General features: G+C 42.3%; 1 long non-coding RNA gene across 1 annotated transcript in view; it reads right to left on the bottom strand.

The window, feature by feature from the left end:
- Positions 1-19,132, bottom strand: part of LOC128312769 (uncharacterized) — an 87,263-nt gene extending 68,131 nt beyond the window's left edge. Inside the window, exon 1 of the long non-coding RNA XR_008292454.1 lies at positions 14,034-19,132. This is a non-coding gene — a long non-coding RNA (uncharacterized LOC128312769). The remainder of the gene's footprint in view (positions 1-14,033) is intronic.
- Positions 19,133-26,484: the final 7,352 nt, after the last annotated feature.

Raw genomic sequence — 26,484 nt, 5'->3', positions numbered from 1 at the left:
TGTTTCCCAAAACATGGCAAGCTCTGTCACCCCTAAATACTCGCACATGCTGTTTTCCAGGCCTGGGACAAATTCCCATGCCCACCCCACACCTTTCCTCCACTGATGTCATTATTTGCCTAGAGAAGTCCCCCTCATCCTTAGATCAGATGTCACCTTCCTCGAATTCCCCTAGTCACCCTTAGAGGCTCCCCTTCCAGTACTTAGGGCACACCTTCCTTACAACAATGCTGTGCTGTAATGGAATCAGGGAAAGATCCACGTGTCATGGGACATGAAGCCTTATGCAGTGTAAGGGGGTTCTTTTCAAACATTTTTTTTAAAGTTTATTTATTATTGAGAGACAGAGACAGAGCATGAGCATGGGAGGGGCAGAGAGAGGAGGAAAGAAAGAATCCGAAGCAGGCTCCAGGCTCTGAGCTCGAACTCACAAAGTGCGAGACCATGACCTGAGCCGAAGTCGGACGCCCGACTGACTGAGCCACCCAGGGGGTTCTTTTTCAGGAAAAGAACAGAAAATTAGTATTATGAAGTTGGACGCATCTTATTTGGGTTCAAATACGTTCTTATTGCAAATTTTACAAGACATATGGACCATGTGAACCTATTACTAGGACTGCCAAAGGGGTCTGTGTGTATGAGGGGCCCTGAATCCTAAGCTTTATAAGCTGCACTGTCAGTCTACCTCCGGCTGTAATTGTGGGCTATCGTGCCTGTCTTCCCGTGAGATTGTGAACTCCTTAGGGTCAGGGACCATGCTTTCTCTAAGTTAATTATTTTTAAGAGGCCAACTTTATGCCAAGTCACATTTTATAATCTCACACGTCTTTTCTCTGGATTCTGCATCGACTGAGAATTATATTTGCTTTGGACTGAAGTTAATTTTTTTCTAGAAGTAAAACCTGCATGTGAGGTACGTGACAGTTGTTCAGAGGTTAACATCTGTGGGGCAGAATTGAGAGTGCCCATGGGAAGAAAACAGGGTGGGGGGCATGTGAAAATTATCACTGCTCCCAAGAAAAGGGTGCATTAGAACTTTTCCTCTCACCATTAAGACTCAAAAATATCAGCCATTTACTATTAGCTTGTGGCCCCACAGCCATTCATGGAGGGTGTTACTTTCTGGGTTATAAGTAGCTCAGTCGGTTAAGTGGCCGACTTTGGCTCGGGTCATGATCTCGCGGCCCATGAGTTCGAGCCCTGCATCAGGCTCTGTGCTGATAGCTCAGAGCCTGGAGCCTGCTTCTGTTTCTGTGTCTCCCTCTCTCTCTCTGCCCCTCCCCTATTTGTGCTCTGTCTCTCTGCCTTTCAAAAATGAATAAATGTTAAAAAAAAAATTTTAAAGAGCAGGAGAGTGAACATTTTCTGCTTTGCAGGCCATGCGATTTCCATTGCAACTCTCACTGTACTCAAAACCAGCCATAGACAATATGTGACTACTCATGACTGTGTTTTAATAAAAATTTATTCACAGAAGCAAGTGACAGTGGGTGGGGTTTGGCCCAGGTGCTATAGTTTGCTGACCCCTGCTCCAGACCACAGACTAGAAGTTCAGGAAAAAGCATGACATAGATTAACCCTAGTGTTATTCCATTTTGGGGAGGAATGCATTAAGAGAAACCAACTTGCTAATATATCTTTCTGTGCTAGTGGATTTCTTGCAGCTTAGAAACACAGTAAGTAAGCAAGTTGACACTGACACAGGGACACAGTTGATACTCTATTTCTTAAGAGTCTGCTAAGTGTCAGGCCTTCTTCTGGCCCTAGAGAATCAGTGATAACAAGATCAAGGGCATCTTTCTGTCCATTCTGTGAGCAGGCAATGTGTTGATTGTTCATCATGGGCCGGGCGCTGTGTGAGGGCCACAGCATTCATCACTGAACAAGATTGATGGTACATCCATCATCCATCGGGCCATTCATCTGCCTATCTAATCAATAAGCAACTAATGAATTTCTACTAGTACAAGACAAGTTGGCAGAACACTGTGTAATTTACCAATACTCAAGCCATGGCTCCTGGCTCCAAGTTGCTTACTGTCCAGGGAGGGGACAAGCCATGTGCATTAATATCCAGGGCCGGAGGTAGAGACAGAAATGTGCTACAAGAAAAGTACAGTTGGAGGGTTGTGGGTGCTCAGAGCTGAGCAGGATTACTTCCAGCTGGAAGAGATCAGGAAGGCTGACAAGATGACATCTAGTTTCCTGTTAACCCTTTAAAGTGACATATGAGCCTGTGCAAAGATTACAAGCAGGTTCCGAGAAGACAAGACTCTTTTGTACATGTTACCAGCCCTCAGGTCCCACTGGGGCAAGCCTTGCACACACTTGGTGAATTCAAACTTCCTAGGACTGGCTCCTCCCCCCTCACATCAAAATTACCTTACCTCTCAGTTTGCCTACTTGCAAGGGATTTCTGTATTTGTGGGCCCTTAAGTTGTGCACCAAAGGGAGTCATTACTATGCAAAAGAACAATTATAATAATTCTCACAACTCTATGGTATTGTTGGATCTATTTTGCAGGTGGGGAACTTGGGGCCAAGAAGGTTAATTAGCTTACTGAGCAACACAGAAGAGAGAGAAACAAGCCCAGAACCCATGTCTTTTGACTCTCAGATGGCTCTCCCTTTACCAAACTGTTTAGCTGCCAGTATCCAGATAAATAAGCTAGAGTTCGTCTTGACTCCTTCTGTGATGATCTTCCGTCAGACCAGCTCCCTGCTTGACACTTCCTTCTCCACCATATTTCTTAGAGACATTACCCTGCTTCACCCCCTCAGCTACCACACCAGGCTAAGCTCCACTGATATCATTCATTGGGTTGGCGAACATTTATCCCCTGCCCCCCGGGAGTTCACAGTCTATTATTTGGGCCTCTAAATTGGTCTTCCCACCTCCTCCCTGCCCCTTTCCAATCGATCAACCAGACAACATTAATAAGCCCCTTCCTTAGTGTAACTGAAGATACATTCACTGACTAACTCCTTTGTGCCAGGCTCTGTTCTGGGTCCTAAGGAAGGAAAATTACAAATTTACAGAACTAATAGTTTACAAAGCATTTTGGTTAAGTCACAAAAGCTTGAGGACAAATAGCAAATCTCAGTTGAACTGGTAGTAGGGAATGTGGACAAATGAAACACTCCAGAACAAGGAAGAAAGAGAAGATGGGTGTTCTGAAACAGAGTATTGACTGACCAGCAAAGAAGTTCTGTGCGACATTCATCACCCCCAGACCTTGCAATACCCACCAGCCAACAACAGGACAAGACAGGGAGAAGAAGCATCTCATCCCCAATTCCAGGGTGAGGATAGATACAACATAGCTACAGAAGGACTCCAGACCTAAGTGGATGGGGGCTGCCCTGTCTGAGCCCAGGACTTTAACACCCTTGATCATCCTGTGCATTCAGAGGCTGCTCAACAAAGGTGGTGGGTTATGATAATTAAGCTGTTTTTCCATGTAGGAGTAATGCCAAGAAGGCGGGTTGACTTCAGGAAAATTTCTAGTAGCAATCATTTCCTGATTGATTGGAAATATCTGTAAATACGCGTGTCCTGAGAAGTGAATGAGAAATGTGTGCTGTGATTTTCTCCCTAATGAGTCACTCTGTCCTAACAGAACAGTTTGGTAGAGAGTGGCCTTAAGGAAACACAAGTGGCTGGTGAGGTAGGACACTCCACTGTGAATGGTCCGCATGGTTGTGGGGTTTAGGGGGTTGGGGAGATAGAGAAAGCACAGAGAGAGGAGAGTAAACACAGTACATGATTTTAGGTCATGGAGCTGATTTTTGGCAGAAAGCAAGTTGAGAGAAACATAAATCGATGTTACCAAGTTTGAACTTCATCTTCCTAAAAACAGTGCTTCTGTGGGCAGAGTTCATATGCAGGAGTCATGACTCACCATGACACCCCTTGTGTCACCCCTTGGGAAAATATCTGTGCCTACACTGAGGTTTCCAGATTCTCTTTTGACATTCAGAGAGAAAAAGAGGGGGAAATACCTTTCCCCTCCATGATGCCCTCAGGTCAGAAACCCACTTTGGAGGCTATAGTGTATGACAGATGCACTCTTGCAAACTCTGTGCTTGCTTTCGTGCTCTGTTTCTTGACCAACTATGCAGCTAAGCAAAATGGAACAAGAAATAGTGTCTTGGGAGAAGTAAAATTGCTGAATTAGATACAGGCCCCCTTTACATAAAGAAAATAAAAGGTAAACTATGGTCTTGCTGAGAAGAGTCAAGAAGAGTTATTATAGAATGTTATGTGAGATCAAGATAGCTGGTTAAGGTGATGATGCCTGAGTATTATTATCTTCAGTAATAAATATTTCTGGAATTAAAAGGAATAATAGAGTGCAGTGCAGAGGTCAGCAAGCTATGGGCCAGCAACCTGTTTTTGCTTTGTTTTGTTTTAAGGCCCTTGAACTCAGGATGGTTTTCATATTTTTAAGTGGCTACGTTTTGTTTAAAATTTTTTTAAGTTTTTATTTATTTATTTTGAGGGCAGGGGGAGAAAGGGGAGAGAGAAAACCCCAAGCAGGCTCTGAGCTGATGGCACAGGGCTTGATCTCACAAACTATGAGATCACGACCTGAGCTGAAACCAAGAGTCCAGCACTTAACCACTGAGCCACCCAGGTGCCCCTAAATGGCTCCATTTTAAACGGTTTATATGAGTACCTACGTAAGAGCCTCGATTTTGCCTATTGGGCCACAAAATCGAAAATATTTACTATCTGGCCCTTTAAACGTTTGTGGACCCCTGGTCTATTGGATAAGAATGCCTAAGCTTTGGGGTCAAAGAGATCTGGGTTTGAATTCTGCCCAGACATATCATGCATTCATTTGACACATCCTTATCAACCATTTATTCTTTTTCTCACTTGCGTACCAAGATGCCACCCTCTCCTGACTTTCTTTCTTTGTCACTCACCACTTCTTCACAATCTCCTTTGCCAGTTTCTTCCTCATCTTCCGGACCTCTTAACACTAGGTTCCTGGGCTCAGACCGTGGACCTCCTTCCCTTTCTCATCTGTCCTCACCACACACTTAGAGTCATTCTTTCCCATTGCCTTAACCTGCGTGCTGATGCCTTCCGAACTTTATATTTCTAGCCCCCATACTCCACAGTCCTACGTGCAAGTGTCTTCTTTATATCTCCACTTGACGTGTAATGAAGATCTCAAGCTTCCCACGTGTAAAACTGAGCTCCTGACATTCATCCCGAACCTGCTCTTCCTATAATCTTCCCCATATCAGTAAATGATAACTCCATTCTCCCAGGCATGTCAGATTGGGCAAATCACTTAACCTTTCTGAATTTCAGTTTCTTCGTGTATAAAGTGAGTGTTGCACCCATTTCAAAGTCAGCGTGAAGATCCAACAGGATAACATAACGTACGTGCTTCCTGGAGTACCTGCCACAGTTAAGCGTTCCATAAGTGTCATTAAAGTGTAACCTTTCAATTCTTTCCTCCTAATGTCTCTTAGATCCATCTGTTCCTTCCGACTCTTTTAGACCCCTAATACCTTATCCTGAGAACATGACCAAAGTTCCTTAACTGGTAGCCTTGATTTAGAGGTAGAGTAGTAATCATAGATTATAGTATCCTCTCCATTTAAGGATAAAATGAAAATGATCCAAGTATGACCCAGGTCCCATAACTTAGCAAAAGCACCAAAGTGAGGATTTAAACCCAATGCAAGTGAAAAGCCAATGTTCTATATTCTCTAGTATTCACCAGGCTCATCCTCTAGAATGCAGCCTTCACCCAGCTTACTACCAGGTAAAGAGCAGAACCTGGGAGGTATAATAGGATAACCAAGGAGAGCATCTGACGCATGGAAAACAAGAGAAGGCCTTCCTGAACCGGGCTGATACATCAGAACCTCTGGATTTTTTCTGCAGATTCTTGAGCCTTGCCCTAGAGCAACTATATCAAAGTTTCCATGGAGAGGACTCAGGAATGCATTTTTCAAAAAGCTCCAAAGGCAGTTTTGAACAGTCAGATCTGATCGTTCTTGATATAGAATGCTAAGTGGCAGATTTCACAATATTTAGAGCCAATAAATATGATGCCGTAACCTAAACTCCAAAGGGGAAGCCAAAACTCTGACATTCCAATATATGAATGGACAAAGGGCATGAAAACAGAATTCATAAAAGAGGAAGCAAAATGGCTAATAGAAATATTTTAAGTTGTCAAACCTATCATATTCAAATTAGTGCCAACTTTTAAGAATGAGTGGCATGCCATTTTTTGTACCTATCAAATTAGCCACTTTTTTTTTTTAACATTTTATTTATTTTTGAGACAGAGAGAGACAGAGCATGAACAGGGCAGGGTCAGAGAGAGGGAGACACAGAATCTGAAACAGGCTCCAGGCTCTGAGCTGTCAGCACAGAGCCCGACGCGGGGCTCAAACTCACGGACCGCGAGATCATGACCTGAGCCGAAGTCGGCCGCTTAACCGACTGAGCCACCCAGGCGCCCCTAGCCACTTTTTTTTTTAATGCAAGTGATGATGTGATGAGATGGGCACTTTCATAAGGTAATGAGAAAATAAATATTGGTACTACTACTTTAAAAAGCAACCCTGTAGCATGTATCAAATTGTTGAAAGCCATCTTTAATTCAGAAATTCTTCTCATATGAATGTATATCCAATGAAATGATCCAAGAAGAATATAAAAGGTACTTTACATGTAAAGTGTATTTATAACAGTCTCATTTATGAAAGCAAAATAAATGAAAGTAAGCCTAAATGTTCAACAATAGGAAAAGTGAATTATTCAGCATCATTATATTATCAGTTATCAAATCTTTCAGAATAAACTACATTATTTCATTTTACTCAAATATAAAAATATATGCCAGAAAAAAAGAAGAAGTCTGAATTGTCCTTAAAACAGTGTTAACACGAGAGTCTATGACTAGGACATAATATGATTCTCTCCATATCATTATGTTAAAGTAAAAATTATGCTAATTCCATGACTCAGATTGTTCTGCTTCTTCTTCTTAGATGGTCCTACCCATATTTCTGCACTAGGCAATGTTTTTATTTTAAGAACTAATGTAGCTCCTTTGTCTCTTACCTGGGCTGTGCCCCATCTGCCCGTCTTATTTGTTAGCACAGATTATTTTTGCCTTAGCACTTACTTGCTATTCAAAAATTACTTGTTGGTGCATTTATTGCTCCCAGTAGACTTTGAGCTGGTTGAAGGTAAGATTTGGGAGTCCCAGATGTCCAAAAGTGCTTATTGGATTAGACTTCGTGGATGACAGAGAGAAAGCCCCAAGTAAAACTCCCATTTAGTGTCTGTGAATCCATCAAAAAGAATGTTGTCAAAGACTTTAGGTCTCTGCTTAGCAGACAGACAGTGGGAGAGACTGGCACTGCCATGGGTACTACAAAGACAATGCCAAACAATCTACAAATTCACAAATTTTTTGAACCAGAGTACTGAGGTCACAGGACCACCAACTAACCCTAAATCAAAAGATACATGTGTTCAAGAAGAGCCAGGAATGAGCACTTACTTACCTAGGACATATGCCACCAGGAGCCATAAAAGCAGTTAAAAAAGAATTTAACTGGAGCGCCTGGGTGGCTCAGTCAGTTGAACGCCCGACTCTTGATTTCAGCTCAGGTCACGATCTCGTGGTTTGTGAGATTGAGCCCCAAGTGTGGAGCCTGCTTGGGATTCTGTCTCTCCCTGTCTGCTCCTTCCCCACTCATGCTCTCTAAATAAGTAACTAAAAAAATAAATTAAAAAAAATGTATCAAAAAATAATTCAACTAAAATTTTTAACACATTGCTAAAAGCCACACTGGGGTAACATGACATTATAGAGCCTCTGGCACCATGGGAATTTCCACCCACTCACTGGCTCTTCTCAACAGACACCTGACAGCAGACCTCAGTGGGTGCTTACAAGAATGATTGGAGGCAGAGTGTGAAACCTAAGGGACTCTCCCTCGTGACATAGGTCTCAGAGACCCTTCTACCCTACCTCTCCTAGAACAAAAATATTAAGCCTACCGATAGGTAAGGAAAAACAAACAATGCTGGCCCTGGACAGTAATGAAGATTCGCTGGAGCTGGGGAAAGGAAGCAGAAAAAGTCCTTCTGTCTCTGGAAAATACATCCTGATCCCAGACCAAGAGGTCTCTTCCAGCTTAAGAAAGGGCAGGATCATGGAAAAGTCTCATAGAAACACAGTATCTAACTAAGGCTGAATCTCAACCAGAACAAGATAACCTCTGCCTCTGCCTCCTCCCCACCAGCAGCAGTTTACTGCTAAGAGTGAACAAGAGAATGAGAAGCAATCATCTCAAGGTGTCAGAGAAGAGAGAAGACCTAGAGCTGAAAGTGGGGCAGATCTTGAGGAAACCTATCCTGCAAGCAAGCCATTACACTCAACACACTAGAACACTAGAACTTGAAGCCTGTGATGCAGGGAGGGTTAGTAAAACAAAATAAGTGTTGAAAAGAGTGTAATTCCTGACTTGATTGACTCAAACCAATACCCCCTTTCCCTGAAAGCCTTAGTGAAAGGCATACCCATTTCCAGGCATAAAAATTATATAGCTGTCTCTACTGTCACATAAAAATATTATGAAGCCTACAAAGAAACAAGGTAAAAACAATGCCCCACCATAAAATCAAATAAAATTAAAGTGATTAATGGAGCCAGACTCAGAAATGAGACAGATGTTGAAAATGTTGGGGGATTTAAAACAGCTGGTCAAGATGTTGAAGACTCTAGTGGAAAAGATACATAAGAGGCATGATCAGACAGATAATTTCAGCAGGGGATGGGGATTTTGAGAAAGAATCCAATGGGAATCCTAGAAATGAAAAGCACAGAGACGAAGAAAGCCTTTGATGAACTTTGACGCGGCTGAAGAAAGAATTAGAGAACCTGAAGGTAATACATAGAAGTTCCACCATATGAGAGGCAACGAGAAAAAAGAGTAGGGGAAGAAGTAGGTTGTCCAAGAGCTGCAACACAATATCAAGGGCTTAACACATATGCCATTGGATTTCAGATGGAAAAGAGAGACAGATTAGAGCATAAAGAATATTTAAAGAGATAACAGATGGGGAAGGTACAAAACTATAGATCCAGGAAGCTCAGAGACCATGAAGCAGAATAAATACGAAACATACATACATACACTCCTACACGTGTCGAACTATGAAAACCAAAGACAGAAAAAAAATCTTGAAGGCCGTCAGCGGGAGAAGACCTATGCTATAAATAAGTGCAAGACTTTTGTCAGAAACTATGCAAGTCAGAAGATAATGGAGTAACATCTTTAAAGTACTGAAAGAAAAAAAATGTCCACTAAAATTCCATCCCCAGTGAAAATATTTTTTAAAATTATTGCGTAATAAAGACCTTTTTTTAATCAGACGAGAACTGGAATAATTCATTTCTAGCAGACCTAAAGAAATGTTCAGGGCAATTCTTCCTTCCAGAAGAAATACACAAGACAGAAATTTGAGCCTATATAGAGAAACAAAAAGTACCAGAAATGATTTAAGTGAAGATAAATATAAAATTCACTTTTTCTTATTTTTGATGTTCAAAAAGATGGTTTGAACATCACAGCAGTGATGCATCATGTGGGTGTAGCATGTGTGAAAGTGAAATGCGTGACAACAGCACAAATACAAAGGATGGGAGGGAGGATCTGAAAGTGGACTATTGTTTCAGGTATTTAAACTACATTTGAAGCGGCATCATGTTATTTGAAGGGAGATGCTGGTTCGCTAAATGTGTGTTATAAACACTAATGTAACCACCACAAACATTTTTTAAAGATATATAAATAATAAGCCAACAGTAAAGATAAAATAGACTCATTAAAAAAAATACTCAGTGGGGCATCTGGGTGACTCAGTCGGTTGAGCGTCAGACTTCAGCTCAGGTCATGATCTTGTGCTTCAGGAGTTCAAGCCCCACATCACGCTCGCTGCTGTCAGCCTGTCAGCACAGAGGCTGCTTTGGATCCTCTGTCCCCCTCTCTCTGCCCTGCCTCGCTTGCACTTTCCCAAAAATAAATAAATATTAAAAACAAAAATACTCAGGGGTCACCTGGGTGGCTCAGTCAGTTAAGTGTCTGACTTGAGCTCAGGTCGTGATCTCAGGGTCTGTGAGTTCCAGCCCGGGGACAGGCTCTGTGCTGACAGCTCAAAGCCTGGAGTCTGCTTCAGATTCTGTGCCTCCCTTTCTCTCTGCCCCTTCCCCACTCACGCTCTGTGTCTCAAAAATAAATAAATACTAATTTTTAAAAAAAATACTCAGTAATTTCAGAAAAAAACAAAGTAAGGGGAAGAAAGGAAAAAAGACAGATGAAACAAACAGAAAATGGCTAGCAAGATGGTGAATATTAATCATGCCATATCCAATAATTAAAGTACCTATAAACAATCTAAACATGCAAATTAAGAGGCAGAGATTATCAAACTGGATACAAAAACAAGGCCCACTTTCATGTTTTCCACACTTTTATATGGAAAGACATGGAAGGAAAGGATGGAAAAAGATATAACATGCAAACACTAATTTTAAAAATGTTGCTGTAGCTACATTAATATCAGAAAAAGTAGACTCTAGAATGGGCTGTACTACCAGAGGAAAAAGGAAGCATTACACGATGATAAAAGGGTCAATTCTCCAAGAAGACACAAAAATCCTAAATGTTTATGCACCTAAGCACAGAGCTCGCAAGTACATGCAATAAAAATGGACGGAACTGAAAAGGGAAATAGACAAATCCACAGTTAGAGTGGGAGTGCTCGACACTCGTCTCTCAGTAAGTGGGAAAAGAAGTCCTCGGGAAACGAGTCAAGGTAGAGAAGGGGTGAGCGCCATCAGCCAATTTAACCCAATCGACGTTTAATAGAGCCTTCTATAAAGGTTGGTTTAAAAAGCAAAGGCATTTCTAATATATATAGATATATCAGAAATTGGAATAAGCAATCCTGCCCGGTAATAAGTTCTCCACTGCGGGAAGGTATGAGAAGACAGCTGGATGCTCACACCAAGATTTTATAAGTAGGGCAGTAGCTTTCCCACTTTTAAAGCCAGAGAACCGTTATTCAAATTAAGCCATAGAGAGAAGCATAAAATGGGTAACAGATAAAAGGAGAACCAGTATGGGCCAAAACCCTATTGATGTATCCTCAGAATTCACAGGGGGCCTGCGGTACCACTAGGAGGTGTCTAGGGCTCCACTACATACGCTTTTGAACTACCAGATAAGGGGGTTTCGCTAGGATGTGACCACTAAAACACTTTCCAACCCAGACTGGCAACTATCATTCGCCATGCCCGGCCTCTTAAAACTTCCGTAGTTCTTGTTCAATAAGTCAGGGCGGGCTCTGGAGGAAGTCTGCCTGTGTCCAGACGCCTCTGGATAATTTAAAAAGCTTATGATCTCCAGCAACTTCCGTAACTCTTCAACCTTGAACTGGAAAGCGGGGATACCAATAGCATCTACCACCCAAGATTTTTTCAGTGATGAAGAAATGAGCAAATATTTGTGAAGCATTTAGAACAATAGCTGACACACATGTAATAAACGTTAGCCATTATTTTTTCGAGACACCAGCAGCTTTTTGTTCGTTTGTTTGTTTTGGCTGTTGTGTAAAACATACTATTTTATAGACAACATGGAAACATCGTCTCGTGTCACAGATGAGTAGCATCTTATCCCCAAACATGAAAGAGGGAAGTCTCCTAAACCGTCAGAGGGGAAATCACATCAGTTTAATACCCTAAATGATGTTGCATCAAAGTGTTAACAGAACGGATCAACTTGAGATGACCCAAACCGGGCAGACATAGGACTGCCTATAGGAGCAACCCAGGCCGAGAGGATGGAAAGTTACCTCAACTTTAATACAATCGAGTATAACTTTAGAGGACTTTGTTCTCAGTGAGAAAAACTCCGTATCTACTCTCTCCTCCCTCCTACCAGCCAAGCTTGCCTACTGGAGTCCCGGTGTATATCTCTTGCCCTAAGTTTAGAAATTCGACTGACCTCGCAGCCTTCACGCCCTGTAGTTGAGGTGAATGTGACCATTTAAACAGCTGCCAAGTGCAGGGATCAGGATAACATCCAGCATCTCTTGTAGACAATATCCAATCTTGAGGAAAGTACAGAAACACTGAAACCACGCACTTGAGCCAGAACTACCCTTCCCCCAGCCCCCTCACACACCGTAGTTTAGCTAGATAAATATTTCACAAAACTTAAATATTCTATCATGCTGAAATGTCCTTATTGGGATAACTTTGGCACAAAAGTGTGTATTCAGTGTTTCATAATGATTGTCTCCAAAAAAAGCAGCTTGTAGTTGACATTTTCCAGATTGGGCCACTTAAATTCACTTCCTCCCAGTGCAAGGTAACCGGAAGGGCGGGGTGGAGGGGCCCCAGCATCAGGCTCTGGCAAAGAGGGCCTGCCTCAGAGGGTCAATGGTGCGTCACGGAAAAAGCATACACTGTGTGGCTTGTGTGGGTCTCAGTCAACTGCACAAAAGGCCATCTGCTAGTACCCTCAGTGGCTCCAGCATGGACCACAGAAGATATGTGACAGTCATAACCCAGGTCCCAGCTGCCGGTCACAGCCCATCACTGGACCTCCCGGTGACTAGAGGGAGGCAGCTTTTGCGGGGTGCAAAGAGCAAGGGCTTTGGACCTAGGTTGATGATACTTCAAGTTTAGCCCTCCCAGTTAGTAGCTCTGTAATCAGAGGTAACTTAACCGTAAGCCTTTCACTTTGTTGCATTATTTCTCCCACTCTGATGGACCGAAATAATACCATGTGCTATGTATTCTTCCTGGTTCTCTTTGTACAAAATTAGTATTGAGGATTAAAAATTATAGAGCTAAAGGATGCAAATAAATCACTTGATAGTAAATTGAAGGATGCCTAAGGAATTAATCTTGCCTAATTTGTCTTTGGATCCAGGGCCTAAAACTGTACTTTCATAATAGTTTCTGTATTTCCATATCCCTTGATTTTATAACAACCTAGGACATAATTAGTACCAATAACTATTTGCTGATAAAAACATAGTAGTCATGCAAATTGTGATGACAGCCTAACGGGAATCATGATGTTCTTTATGGGGCCCGATAAATTGTGGGCACATCTATTCATAGCAAATCAGAAATAGGGTTCTTTGATGCAGATTGTAGTTCTTTACGTCTCAAAATCTAGCACCATATCTGCATTTTTTCCATTTATTACCACCGATTCATTTGGATATGTAGCTGCTAACAGGAAAGTCAAGGAAGGCTTTAAAAAAAAAAAAGGTAAGGAAGAAAAATTTTAAATGGAAACAAAATCTTTTTTTTGTTTGTTCTCTTTTCTGTGAACTGGGGAAAGATCATATTGACTAAGTACAGCCGAGGACCACTCAAAGTGACTTTTCAGATAAGGTGTTCTACAAGGGTGGAGTTTGAGAATCACTGTTGGATGAATCTAAATCAAGCAGTTTCTAGGATTCGGCTGGCAACAGGGAATGTGTCTCCTCTGTGAAATCACATAGTTGAAACCTTGAAAAAAAAAAAAAAACGATTATGCTTTTTGTAACCCCCTCCCTCCCTTTTAAAGTAACCATTTCTTGTCCTTCAGGCCTCTCTCTCCAAACAGCCCATTTGGCCAGTCCCCACCACCTGACCTTCCCTGATTATTCAAGGCCCTCAATAATAGACTTAAATTGCAAACCTCTATCTCTCATGATATTCTTCTTTCAAACCTCTATGAAAAAGTGCAGCTTTTACAATATACCTGGGTTTAGTTGGGATACCTCACTGCATCTTTTATCCTAATTGGCTTCTGTGTGCAAGTTGTTGAGAGTTCAGGAAAGATATTTTAATAGGCCGATCATCTTTAATAAGCATCCTAAGCAACCCGGCATTCCCCAGCAGTGCCACGTGCTCACTCTCCTACGCGGGCAGGTTTGAAACATGCTATTCTTTCTACTCGTCATGTCCCATACTTACCGGCATTGGCTGGTGAACTTCTCACATCCCTCACAGCTTGGCTCAAGCATCAGTTCTCTGCGATCTTTCTTTCTTCACATTTGTTGGTGACGTCTCTGGACTGCTGTGTCTGCGACTTCTGTGGTAGGCAGAGTAACAGTCCTCCAAAGGTAGTTAAGTCCTAAACCCGAGAACCTCCAAATATCTCAACTTCCATGTCGAAAGGCAGCTGCAGAGGCAATTAAACGTTGGGTCTTGAGATGGAGAGGTTATCCCGGATTACCCAGGTGGGCTGCATGCCATCACGCGGGCAAAGAAAAAGGGAAGAGAGTGTCAGAGATGATGGGGGCAGTTAGGATGGGGCAATGAAGACGGAGGGAGGGATCACACCGGGGGCCAATGACTGTAGGCAGCTTCCAGAAGCTAGAAAAGCCAAGGAAACGCATCCTTCCCCGGAGCCTCCGGGAGGAACACAGCTCTGCCAACACCTTGAGTTTAGCCCAGTGAGACTCGTTGGAGATTTCTGATCTCTGGCACTGTACATAATAAATACGTGCTGTCTTCAGCACAGTTTATGATAATTTGTTACAGTACCATGAGAAAACTCACACAACTCCCAAAAGACTGATTGTCTTAGGGAATTAGACTTCAGCGTGAGGATTTTTCCTCTTACTCCATTGTCAATTTGCCTATAACTACTAGTTCTGGGTAAAATAAGGGCTTAGTAAATTAATGATGATTAACAAGTGAATAAATGCACAGACGATCCACTGGACATTTCTTGCAAGCATTTCATCAAGGATAGGATGGTACAGTAGACAAAGCTACAGACTCAGGTCAGAAGCCAGAATTCATTTTAGTTCTTCCACCCGGGTGGAGATGAATCACTTCACCTCTCTGATCTCAGCTTCTTTGCCTACAAAAAGAAACCAAGATATTTTTTTGGTCCCCAAGCTAATTCTTAGCCATAAGATTACGTGACCATATGCCAGGAAATTTTTGGAAGACATGTCTGAACTGGGTCGGGGGGTGGGACTGATGACCTTACAGGTCTCATCCAGCTCACAGATTCTATGACACAGACACAGCAGGACACATCTTGTGTAGAAAGTAACTCTAAGACAACTGATTTTTCAGAGCCTCCTGGGGGGAGGGGAAGTCCTCGGAGAGCAAACAAAGGCACCAGTAGCTTTGGGTCAAACCCTGCTTCTGATTCAGGCCAAAGGCAACTTGAATGCCACAAAGAACATCAAAGGGCAGAATCTGGCCCTGGAACAAGAAGACGGATGGAGGGGAAGTCATGATCTGCAGTAAAACAAATAAATAACCTTTAAAATCACATCTGCAGACGGTCTAACGTTTTTAAATGCTTTCCAATAAGCTTCTCTGGTAGCTTGCCACAAAGCCTGTCCAAGAGGATTTACAACAGATGGAGGCAGGGAATTGCAACCCAGCCCTGATGCCGCTACTAACCATTTGGGTGACCCTGGGCACATCATTTCACCTCCGTGGCCTGTACATTTCTCTTTTCAAAGTGAGGGGACTGAATTAGGTGACTTCTGGCCTCCCCTGTAGCTTCAGAATCTTACCACCTCGGCCCAAGCACTAATTACGGATTCGCAAAAGCACAGTGGTTAGTTTTATATTAAAAAGCAGACCTTTACAGCATTCTGCAAAGGAACCCAAATTGAAATTTAAATCCTAGCCTTGGGAGAAGGAAGGGAAGGGAAGGAAGGAAGAGGAAAACGGGGAGGGTTACATAAGCGAGTATTTTTTCTTCTTCTTAAACCATTTCCTCATTGTTTCCCCCTGTTGATACAACTGCTCAAAATCACCCATGACCAATGTCCTTTTAAATGACCCCACTCTAGCTAAAGATGCAGAGGTCAGGCTCAGAGCTGTTGCTATCTTTCTGTGCTTAGGCAGACCTGCAGGCTTGGGCCTCCCAGGCATGAAACCCAAATCCCAAGATAATGTTTAGGACACTTAATCCTCTTTTGTCCTGGGCTTTTCAGTGTAGGAATCCAGCAAGATGGAGCACTGAGCTATCTCCCAGATTCCCCATTTTAGGGCAGGTCTTGAAATAGTTTGTGACATAACTGTTTCCACTGCATTTTTTTTTCCAGACCCTTTCCTATATAAGCCAAAGTTGTAAGAATAAGAACTTGAAGTTTTTGAAAAAGGCCTAAGCGAAAATCAAAAAGGGGGAAGGGTTTACATTTACCAGATGTTAAAAGGTGTTCCGAGTTTGAACTTTAGCAGGTTTAAAATTTTACCAAGACCTGCCTTCTACCTGCTCCCCGGTCACCATATAAATACAGGGACAACTGTGCCCATGGGGCCATTTTGAGGTTCTAGATCCCAGGATATACTTACCAGGAAAGAATGGAAGAAAACTGTAAAGACAATAGATGTTCAAAGAGCTAGTTATAAATAATTCCATATATTTGCAGATGGTGTCAAAGCAGTATTTCCCAGGGTATAGTAGGCACACATATATAAAATACACAAAACACTTTAAAGTACCGAGCTGCACCCTCAGCATGGCAACACCCATCCCTCAAGTCCTACTCAATAGCCCTCACCACCTTTCATTAGCACCCCTTCCCTTAACTTTCTCAACACTCCTGTGTTCCCAAACCTTCCTTATGTCTCCTTGAGTTCCCCCAATCCCTCAACCCTGACCCTTGTACAACCTCCTCAAAAAAAACAAAACAAAACAAAACAAAACAAAACAAAACAAAACAAACACCTTTTTCTAAACCCCTAGCTCAGTCCCAGCCTCCCCCTAATCGCAGTGTCTTATCCTATCACTCATCATAAGCTACTGACACCACACTTCTCAGGCTTGACTTCTCCCTACCTCAATCCTCCCTTTCAGGTTAGATTTATCTCTCAGGGGGTCAACCCACTACCTCCTGTCTTCCTCTCTTTTACTAATTCCATCTTCCTATTTTTTGATCCAGCACCTTGGAAAACTCATGCCCAACCCCGAGACTCACTCCTATCTGTTCTTTTCTAGCATATACATTGAGCAACTCTTGTTCTCTGATGAACAAGAGTTCTTGTTCTATGATTCTTCCTAAATTTCCCCCGTCTTTATTTCCTTTCCATTAGTTTCCCGTTATAAATAAATTTATTTAAATTTGGAAAGTAAGTGAATGTAAAGAAAAAAAATATTTACTAAATACTAAATAATAGTGCATGATAATATGAATATGGCCCAAATTTGACAAAGATTACTGTAGGATTACAGGATATTTTCCCACATATTTTTTTTTCATTTGGTCCTTGTGACACCCAGTAACAGCAGGGAGAATACGAGCAATTAACCCCCTGTTGAGATAAGGAAGCAAAGACTGAGAGAGTTTGGATGAATTATCCAAGATCAACAGCAAGTAGCTGGTAGATCCAGAACTAAAATGAGACCCCACAGACTTCAGGTCCCCTGATCTTTGCACTTCCTAATGGTGACACTCTTCCTTTGCAAATGCACTTAAATATGAATCTTTCTTAATTCAAGATACAAAATGGAGACCTTAGAACGGGGTATTTGCCAGAAGTAAAATGAAAAGGAATTTTTAAAAATTTATCTCAGGTACTTTGAGATAAATGCATTTCAAATTAAGAAAAAGTATGATGTATAGCCAAAGAAAAGACAACAAATCACTGGAATATAAATAAGGTTCCCCTACAGAAAGTGGCAGAAATATGGAACACAAATACAACTCACGGAAAATGATATAAGACTCCTGAATTTTCAAATATCAGATGTTTGAAAAGAGAAGTTGCTAAAAGATGGGAAATGCAGATTCTGAATGGAGTCACTTTCTAGGAATTTCATGGTCACCACACACCAGGCCCCAACAGAGACTGAAACAGCAGGGAGGTAGGGAGAGGGGAATGGGGTGAGCCAGGAATTGACTGGGCTGTAAGCACTGCCCCAGCAGTAGATTTGGACCCAAAGGAGAGTGGGCCTGAACAGAAATGGCCTTACACAAAGCATGGTGTTAAACCTGAACTTCATGGAGAGTCTTCATGCATCATGACGAAGAGTGCAGGTGATGTAGGCAGAACTGGCCCAGGTTTATATCATAGCCCTCTCACCTATTTTCCAGATATATTAGCAATCTATCTAACATTGCTGTATCTCATTTATTCACTTTTAAGACGTTGACAATAACAGTGCCTGCCTCCTCGAGCTGGCATGAAAACTGTGTGAGACAATTCTCTTAAGAATATTAGTACAGAAAAAGTCCACTTAGCTGCAAAGGAAGAATAAAACGGTCACCTAAAGAGGGTGAGGAATTAGAATGACACGGGGCATAAAGAACAACATTCTAGACCGCAAGGCAGTGGAATAACATCCTGCAGCACCAGAGTAAATATGGTTTCCAACCTACAGTACTACAGCTCTCTAAATTCTCCGTCAAGTGTACGAGGAGATAAAGATATTTTGAGATATTCAAGGTCTCAAAATATTGCCTACCAGACAGCTTTACTCAGAAAGCTGTTGGAAGCCACACTCCATCAAAGTAAGGGGAGTCAGACGGGGAAAAGATCCAGGAGACGGGAGATCCAACTTAGCAGAGAAAAAGAGGTAATTCCAAGATGATGCTGAAACAAACGCCAAGGTCACTGTGATGCAGCCAGTGTGGGGAGCATCCAGGTGAGACTGAAGCAGGAGAAAGAGGACTCCAGGAGGATGCCTACAAGGGGGAAAACAAGAACAAAGACAAAACCCAAAAAACTTAACCAACAGATTACTTCATGCATTTGACAATAATATGCAGAGTTTCACCACCTGGAAGAGAGTTTGTAGACGCATTTGTGACAGTTGCATGTAACAAATGAAAACGTAAGGCAATTTTTATCTCCCGAAACACATACCAAAATGGAGAAAAGAGAAAGAGAAAATATAATAGCACACTATGTGGCTCAGCCAGAAGGAATGTATCATATATACAAATTTAAACACTGGATATTGATATAGCAGAACAAGGGGGGTAAGGGCTGTGTTAGTGTACAGATGTATAGAAGAGACCTAATTCCTTATCTTCCAAGTAGGAAACCAGAGACACATATCCAAAATGTAAAATCAAGCTATTATAATATGAACATGTTATTAGGCAATGAGATAAATAGTGGAACAGTCAGATGATTTTAAAAATCGTGGCCTCTGAGTTTTATAAGCCTTATAGTATAATAGGAATTTTTAAATTCTATACACGCATTTTTTGAATTTTTAAAAGAAAATGAAAAATAGCTTAATAGAGTTTTGGGCATAGAGAAAACACTAACTAAATATTAAACTATTATTATTATTGTTAATATTTCTCAGGAGGTAAGTCCCAGCAATAGCTGGGCATTGTCAGGCAAACTAGTAATCCAGAATCTAGTATTTACCAGGCTTTTAGTCAACTGTCAGAAGACAGAGACCATGTTTCTCCTCGTTTATGGTTTAGCACTGTCCCCTACCCCACTCCAATGTAGCAGAGAGCTGGTACAAATAGGTAATCAAAATATAGTCACAGAAGGAATGAATAAAGGGACACATGCATGAAAAATATAATATTCAATTGTTAAGGTGTGGTTAACTCAGTCTACAGGTACAGAAAATAAGTTGCACCCTTAAAGTGTTGATTCTGACTAGATCTTAATTCACTCACTTAAGAACCAAGCACAAGAGTCAATGACAATTGCAATTTCTTGATTTAATATTTCATTTTAATGAGTGATGCAATTCATATATTATGTCCCACCAACTTCAACACCTCCCCAACCCTTAGAACCTTGAATTCCCAAGAACTTATTTTACAGACACCTGGAATGGGACAAAGACAAGAAGAGTGGGCAGGAAAGAATATATATATAAACTAGACAAAACTCTCTAAAATGAAAAATGAAACACAATTTCAACTCTCAGGAATATGATAAACAGGCCTGCCAACATTTCCCAGGAATGTCCTCCAAAGGAAAAGGACACCAGGACATTCTTAGCCCAACATATTCAGTTCTGTGTCACAGGCTGACAGATATGACATCCTGGAGCTCTCACTGTCTGTAGAAGTCATAAAGACACCAGGTGGGAGCTTTGGCACAAACTAACTTTCTAAAGCACGCATCTTATAAAAATGAGAGTATAGTTCATGTGTAAGGTGCTTTCTGCCTTCCCTTTGAGATCTATTCTCCACACGTTTTTCATCCCGCTAACCTGGCCAATATGGATGCAAGCTCCCCACCATCTGGCTTCCGGTTGTGAGTCACAAGAGGTCAAGAGTCAGAGGAAGTAAGCTGTGGCTGTTGACTCCCAGCCTCCGCCCTACACACACCCACTTCTCTCTGCTCCGTTGGCTCTGTTCCTTAACGGAAGCAGCCCTCGCTACTTAGATCTCCCCCTTGACCTTCAGACCTGGGAGTAATGACAGCTCACTCCTAGTGCCAACCCTTGAGATCAGCATTCTTTTCTGTTCATTTCTCCAACCTTTGCATAGAGTCACTTTACAAAGCTCTCCCCCTGCTTACCCAGGGTAAGGTTGGTGGCTGTCTCCTGCATGACTAATACACACTTGATTTGTGTAATGATTATATATTTAACATAAGCTACCAGGACTTATCAGATTGGGGGATTGTCAGTAAATCCCCATTCCTCTGGGGAGACTTGTAATAGTCTACCAATGCAAATCGAAGCCCCTCCAGGTACCAGAAAGCCCAAAGATGCGGAAAGGTAACTGGATTTAAGGTCAATGATGTCCGTCTCTGGAGGGCAAATGCTGGAGTGAATAAGCTAGCAAGAGAGGAGATCATAATAAGCAAGTGGGATGTATGAAATCATGATTTGAGAGAGATGCGATTGTTGGAGATAACAAAGACTAGGGAATGGACATGTGAGTAGGTGGCTGAGGTGGGGTAGAAGAGGTAATGATTAGAGCTAAGGACACCAAAGGCTGAATGATTGTAGTCACAGATGACCCAATTTCATGGGTGCTGAATTTGCCAAGGATGTATCAGGCAGAAGAGAGGAGAGGAAGATGTAAGCCAGACCAACCCATTAACAACAACAACTACAACAACAACAAATAACAGACATTTATATGGCACTTATAATGTGCCAAGCATATTCAGAGTTCCCATCTCTGAACTCTGAGAACTTCAGAGTTCCCATCTACCCTATCCCCATTTTAAAAATAAAAAAAGGAGTCCCAAGGACATTAACTAACCTGCTCTTGATCTCACAAATAAAAAATGGCAGAGCTTGAATCCTACCTAGGCACTATGATTCCAAAGTCTATGTCTTTCACCACCAATTTCCCCTCCTGCTCTAAAAACCAAAAATAAAATAATAAAATATTTAATTAAGCCAACACTTGGGGGGCACTTCCTCTGTACTTATATGCCTCTGTACTCCATACCCTGGTACTTTTGGGTACTTCTGATATGCTTAAAAGCAACTGGGATTTTGGAAGTAGGAAAACACACCATGGGGAGAGGGAATAACTCCCCCACCCTCAGGCCCTAAGTTATGTGGAGTGTGGACATGAAACAGCCACCAATGGAAGGCTTGCAGGGGGAGCTGCTTCACCAGGGGACAAAAGACTTTGCTTAGATCAAAGAGGTGACAGGACCTTTCAGAAAGAAATTGGGACCTAGGGCATTTGTTCATGGCTCACCATGAATTTCAGGAAAACACAGGGGTTTGGGAGGTCAGGGAGAGGTAGGGATAGAGTTGGATTTGGGAAACCTAGAGTCATGTCCACTGATAAAGGATTAGGTGGGAGCCTCGGCCCCTGACTGTGCCTAAGGATGAAAGCATGGGACATGTGAAGGGCAAGTCCTGGAACTCTGGGATCATCTGGGAGTGATAGAAATCCTAGGTGGTGGAGGAACTTTATATATGCAAGGAGGCCAGACCTTCAGGGCAACTGATTTGGTCCCCAAATGTGTTTCACTGATCTATATGGCACCTCGTGTCATTTACAGAATAGAGCTGGTGCCTACATTCCTTACAAGGGAAGACAAAGTCCAGCATTATCTGGCCCCTACCACATCTCTCACTTCATCTTGAATGACTACCCTCCATATTTATTGAACTCCAACCACACTGGGCTCCACTGAACCAAGCTCTTTTCTACCTCAGAGCTTACATATTGACTATCTCACATCTGCCTGGACACCCCTCACCCCATTACCAACTAGTTTCTCACATGCCTGGCTATTTCTTATCACTCAAGTCTCTGCTCAGATGTCACCTCTTCATTGACACCTTGCTTGACCCCAACTTTAACATCTTACCCCAATCCCCAGCCCACCCTCCTTCTTTAGTCCCTTCATATCACGTATCACTAATTGCTTATTTGTGTATTAATGTGCATATTGCTTGTTTTTTTTTAACTATTTTCTTTCTCGCTGCTCTAGAATGCCCACGAAGGCAGAAGGATAATCTGTCTGCCTTGTCATCAGCACTGCCCTAGCCCTTGAAATAAGTAAATATTCATTGAAAAGAAAAGACTTCAAAAAAATTTTTGTTAAAACACTTTCAAAATGTGAGTACGAGTTGTGTCAGAAAAAGTCCTCATGATGTTGTATCAGAAAAGCCGTCATAATTCATGAAGCCCTCTAAAGCCTAGCAACATCAAGATTCGGCTCAATATCCCCAAGACAGCTCATCATGCTCCAAGTGCAACTGGTGTGTGAGTTCAGTGGCGGAAGTTGAATGGCTCATAAGGGGAGTAAGCAAATATTTGGCAGGCTCATTTGCCAGAGTCATTGCCACTGATTAAAAAGCAATTAATTACGGGAATTAAGGAGAGAGAATACCCTGCATGTCCCCGGGGCCACCTTTTTCCGAATGCCTCGTGCAGCCCAGGGCACGTGAGGACAGAAAAGTAAAAATAAACCACGTGTTCCGAAGCCACACCATGGCTTTGATAATAAAACTGATAAGACGGCAGGTCATAGATAAGGTGACCTGACTGTAGGAGATTTTAAAGAGCATGTCTTTGAACTTCAAAATGAACAGAGGAAGAAACAGAGTCTTAGAATTAAAAGAAAAAAATAATAATATTTAAAAGAAAAAAAAAACTGAGCATTGGGTTAGGGAAAGCTAAGATTTACTGCACTGGGAACACCAAAGAGAATCCATGCAAAGTGCTGTCGTGAGATGAAGCAACCGAGATAAGCCCTTTCCAGCTCTGACTAGAGGGTACTAGAGGGGGCTTTGTCTCTTCCCTTTGGTCCATTTGATTTTTTTATTTTCTGGCCAACTTGACCTTTGAGTCTTACTCTAGTGATTTCTGACCCAGTTGTAACATGGGAGCCTGAAGCTCTATAAAATAAAACTCATTTGATTGCACTGCTTAGCCACCATGAAATGCCTTCGCTTGTCTCCTACTTTAAAAAAGCATTTTTTCCCCACCTCAGTCAAACCAAGCTGGTCTTTTCAGTTCATGGCTACAAACAACAGCTTTAGTACCTTCCAAAACGAAGAAACGAGTTCAGCAATCATCCGCTTAGTTCCTGGCTCTGAGCCACGTAAGCCCCAAAACGGTGAGCGACAGAGCTGGCTGAAGACCACAGGTACCTAATGACAGGTCAGGGAACCCAATGCTGAGTCAGGCGAACCTGAGTGTGAGGCTGTGTGACAGTCACCGTGGCTTCGGTATCTGCAGCAAACAAGACTATGTCTCCTGACCGAAACAGTCCTCATCTATAATCCCATAAAAGAATTAGGAGAACCCTATTAGAATAGAATAGTGAGAATCCCATAATTTCCGCAGATGTTTATCACGTCCAAGCACTGTACTGGGATCTGGGGGTTCAGTCCAGATGCAACACAAAATAGACACACGGAGTTCACCCTCTCTCCATAAATTGTTAGCTATGAATATCAGATCGTATTATCTTAGAACTCAGATATTCTAAGCAGGGGATTTGGGGAAGAAATAAAGAGCAACTTCTCCTACCCACAGCTAAGGCTATGAAGACACTAGAGCAAGAGAAGTAGTAGGTTTGTTTAGGTGCATGTTTTATTTACGACCTGCGCCAAAGGCTCTTTCTTAGCTTGGGGCCCCTGGGTGGCTCAGCCGGTTAAGCCTCCAACTTCAGCTCGGGTCCTGATTTTGTGGTTCCTGGGTTCAAGCTCCACCTTCTTCTCTGAGCCCCACCTCAGGCTCTGTGCTGATGGCTCAGAGCCTGGAACCTGCTTCCGATTCTGTGTCTCCCTCTCTCTGCCCCTCCTCCACTGGAACTCTGTCTCAGTCTCTCTCTCAAAAATAAACATTAAAAAAAGTTTGTTTGTTTTTTTAAAGACTCTTAGCTCTCCCCGCTGCATACATTAAAGTTCTAGAGACAGACAGCTCTCTCTACCTTGGTATGTGGTATTCTAGAACAACGGCTTCTATTCAGTAGAAGTTTATCATGGACTTTCCCAACCTTTTTCATGTCATGGCACACATGGAAAATGCAGCTTTTTAGTGCCCTATGTCCTAACACAGGCTTTGGCAACTTTCTCTGTAAAAAGGCAAGATCGTAAATATGTTTGCCTGTGTGGGTTATCTGGTCTCTGTTAGAGCTACTCAAGTCTGCCATTATAGCTTGAGAGCAACTTACACATGGAAATGGATGGATATGGCTGTGTTCCAATAAAACAGGATTTACAAAAACAAATCCTAGGATGGACTTGGCTCACTGACTATAGTTTGCCAGTCCCTGACCTAACACAAAGTAAAATATCGATAAATGCTATTTGTTAGTCATTCGTTAAACCTACAAATGTTTGCTGAGTGCCTTTTATCTGTCCGGCCCCATCCTGGGTGTCAGAGAAAAGAGGTGAGTAAAAGGACATAGTTCTTAGCCTCACTGAGCTTACTGTCTACTTTCTAAATAGGTAGTTACGAAGCAATATGAAAGAAACAAATGTGGGTTTTTTTTAAACTTTTAAATGTTTTTTAATGGGTTTTTGTTTTTGTTTTTTGCTTTTTGAGAGAGAGAGAGGGACAGAGACAAAGCGCAAGTGGGGAAGGGGCAGAGAGAGAGGGAGCCACAGAACATGAAGCAGGCTCCAGGCTCTGTGCTGACAGCCCGAAGCAGGGCTCGAACCCACAAACTATGAGATCATGACCTGAGCTGAGGTCAGATGCTTAACTGACTGAGCCACCCAGGCGCCCCCAAAGGTGATTTTGAGATAAGGAACAACCAGGATCTCAGATCTTCTGACATCAAAGCCCAAGTTTTAACATTGTTTATAAGCAACTTGGGGGCAAAAAAACCCAAATCTTTATTCCTACTAAATCTCATTGCCAGGCACAGTTCTGGGCATACATTAATCACTTTACTGAAAGTATACTGACTTTTATATTACATTAGGGATTTGGGTCATCATGAAGACTCTTGCATATCCCTGCCTTTTCCAATCTCTACAAATTTTCTCTCTGCAGATGTAGTAAGAATTGGCAGGCTAATTGACATGACTAATTTCGTCTTTAGGCTCAAGGTCATGGATGATATGAAAGCAATTTGTTCAAATTCCAAATCTCAAATGACCTGGAGAAAATTTGCGGGTGAAAAGCAGGAAATCATCCAAAAGCCTGGTCTTAACCTAGGTGCCCCCGAGAGAAGCGGGGCCTGGACAAGGTCTTGTAGGGAGTTTATTTTGGGGAAGTGACCCCAAGGAACAGATGATGGATTGGGAAGGGTGAAATAGGGACTGAAGAAAAGCCTGGCCGGGGTGCACTGTCCAGGTGATCGCCCACATGGACAACTGGGCTCAGTCCCACTGAGGAACCTTAGAGAATTCACTACATGCTGGCTGCCTCGGGGATAAATGAGTGATACCTGCTCCCATTCCCAACTGGTCAGGGTTATAGGAGGTGCTGCTTCTCTCATACTCTCAGGCTGCACATACCTCAGAATGTCTGAGCAGATTCCTTTAGGTACCTCACATTGGCCATGTCAGAAAATATTCAGGTAGAAAGCAAGGGTTAGAGGGTGCAGCTGAGGCCAGATGCTGTTAGGCTTGACCTGTATGGTGGCTGGTTACTGCAGCAGTGGGTGGAGTGGAAAATGTGGACCAAGAGGATGTCAGGTGGAGCGAAAGAGATGTCGAGTTTAGCCATGTACTTACGTTCAGCCAAAATATACCAGGTGTACCGTGGAAAGGTCTAGGCTTTAGACAGAGAGAATACCCAGCCATTTGTCCAGTATAACCGATCCTTCCTCTGAGCTCCTTCTCCTGACGCAGATGATGACAATAATCCACCTTTGTATGGCACCTGCACTGCACTTTTATGAACATTTGACCCTGACAGAAATCTTTTCTAAATACGAACGGAATCAGCATTCTTCCCTCTTCTCAGATAAGAAAACCAGGTTTAGGTAAGTTAAGAGAATGGTTGTCCAAGGAAGCACTGTCCAATGGAAATTTCTGCGATGATGGAAACGTTCTACCCATTGTTCAGGACAGTAGCCCTTAGCC

This window comes from Acinonyx jubatus, chromosome F2, assembly GCF_027475565.1.
Source record: "Acinonyx jubatus isolate Ajub_Pintada_27869175 chromosome F2, VMU_Ajub_asm_v1.0, whole genome shotgun sequence".
Taxonomy (NCBI): Eukaryota; Metazoa; Chordata; class Mammalia; order Carnivora; family Felidae; genus Acinonyx; species Acinonyx jubatus.
Note: the sequence above shows the minus strand (reverse complement) of the source record. Positions and strands in the feature narration are given on the sequence as shown.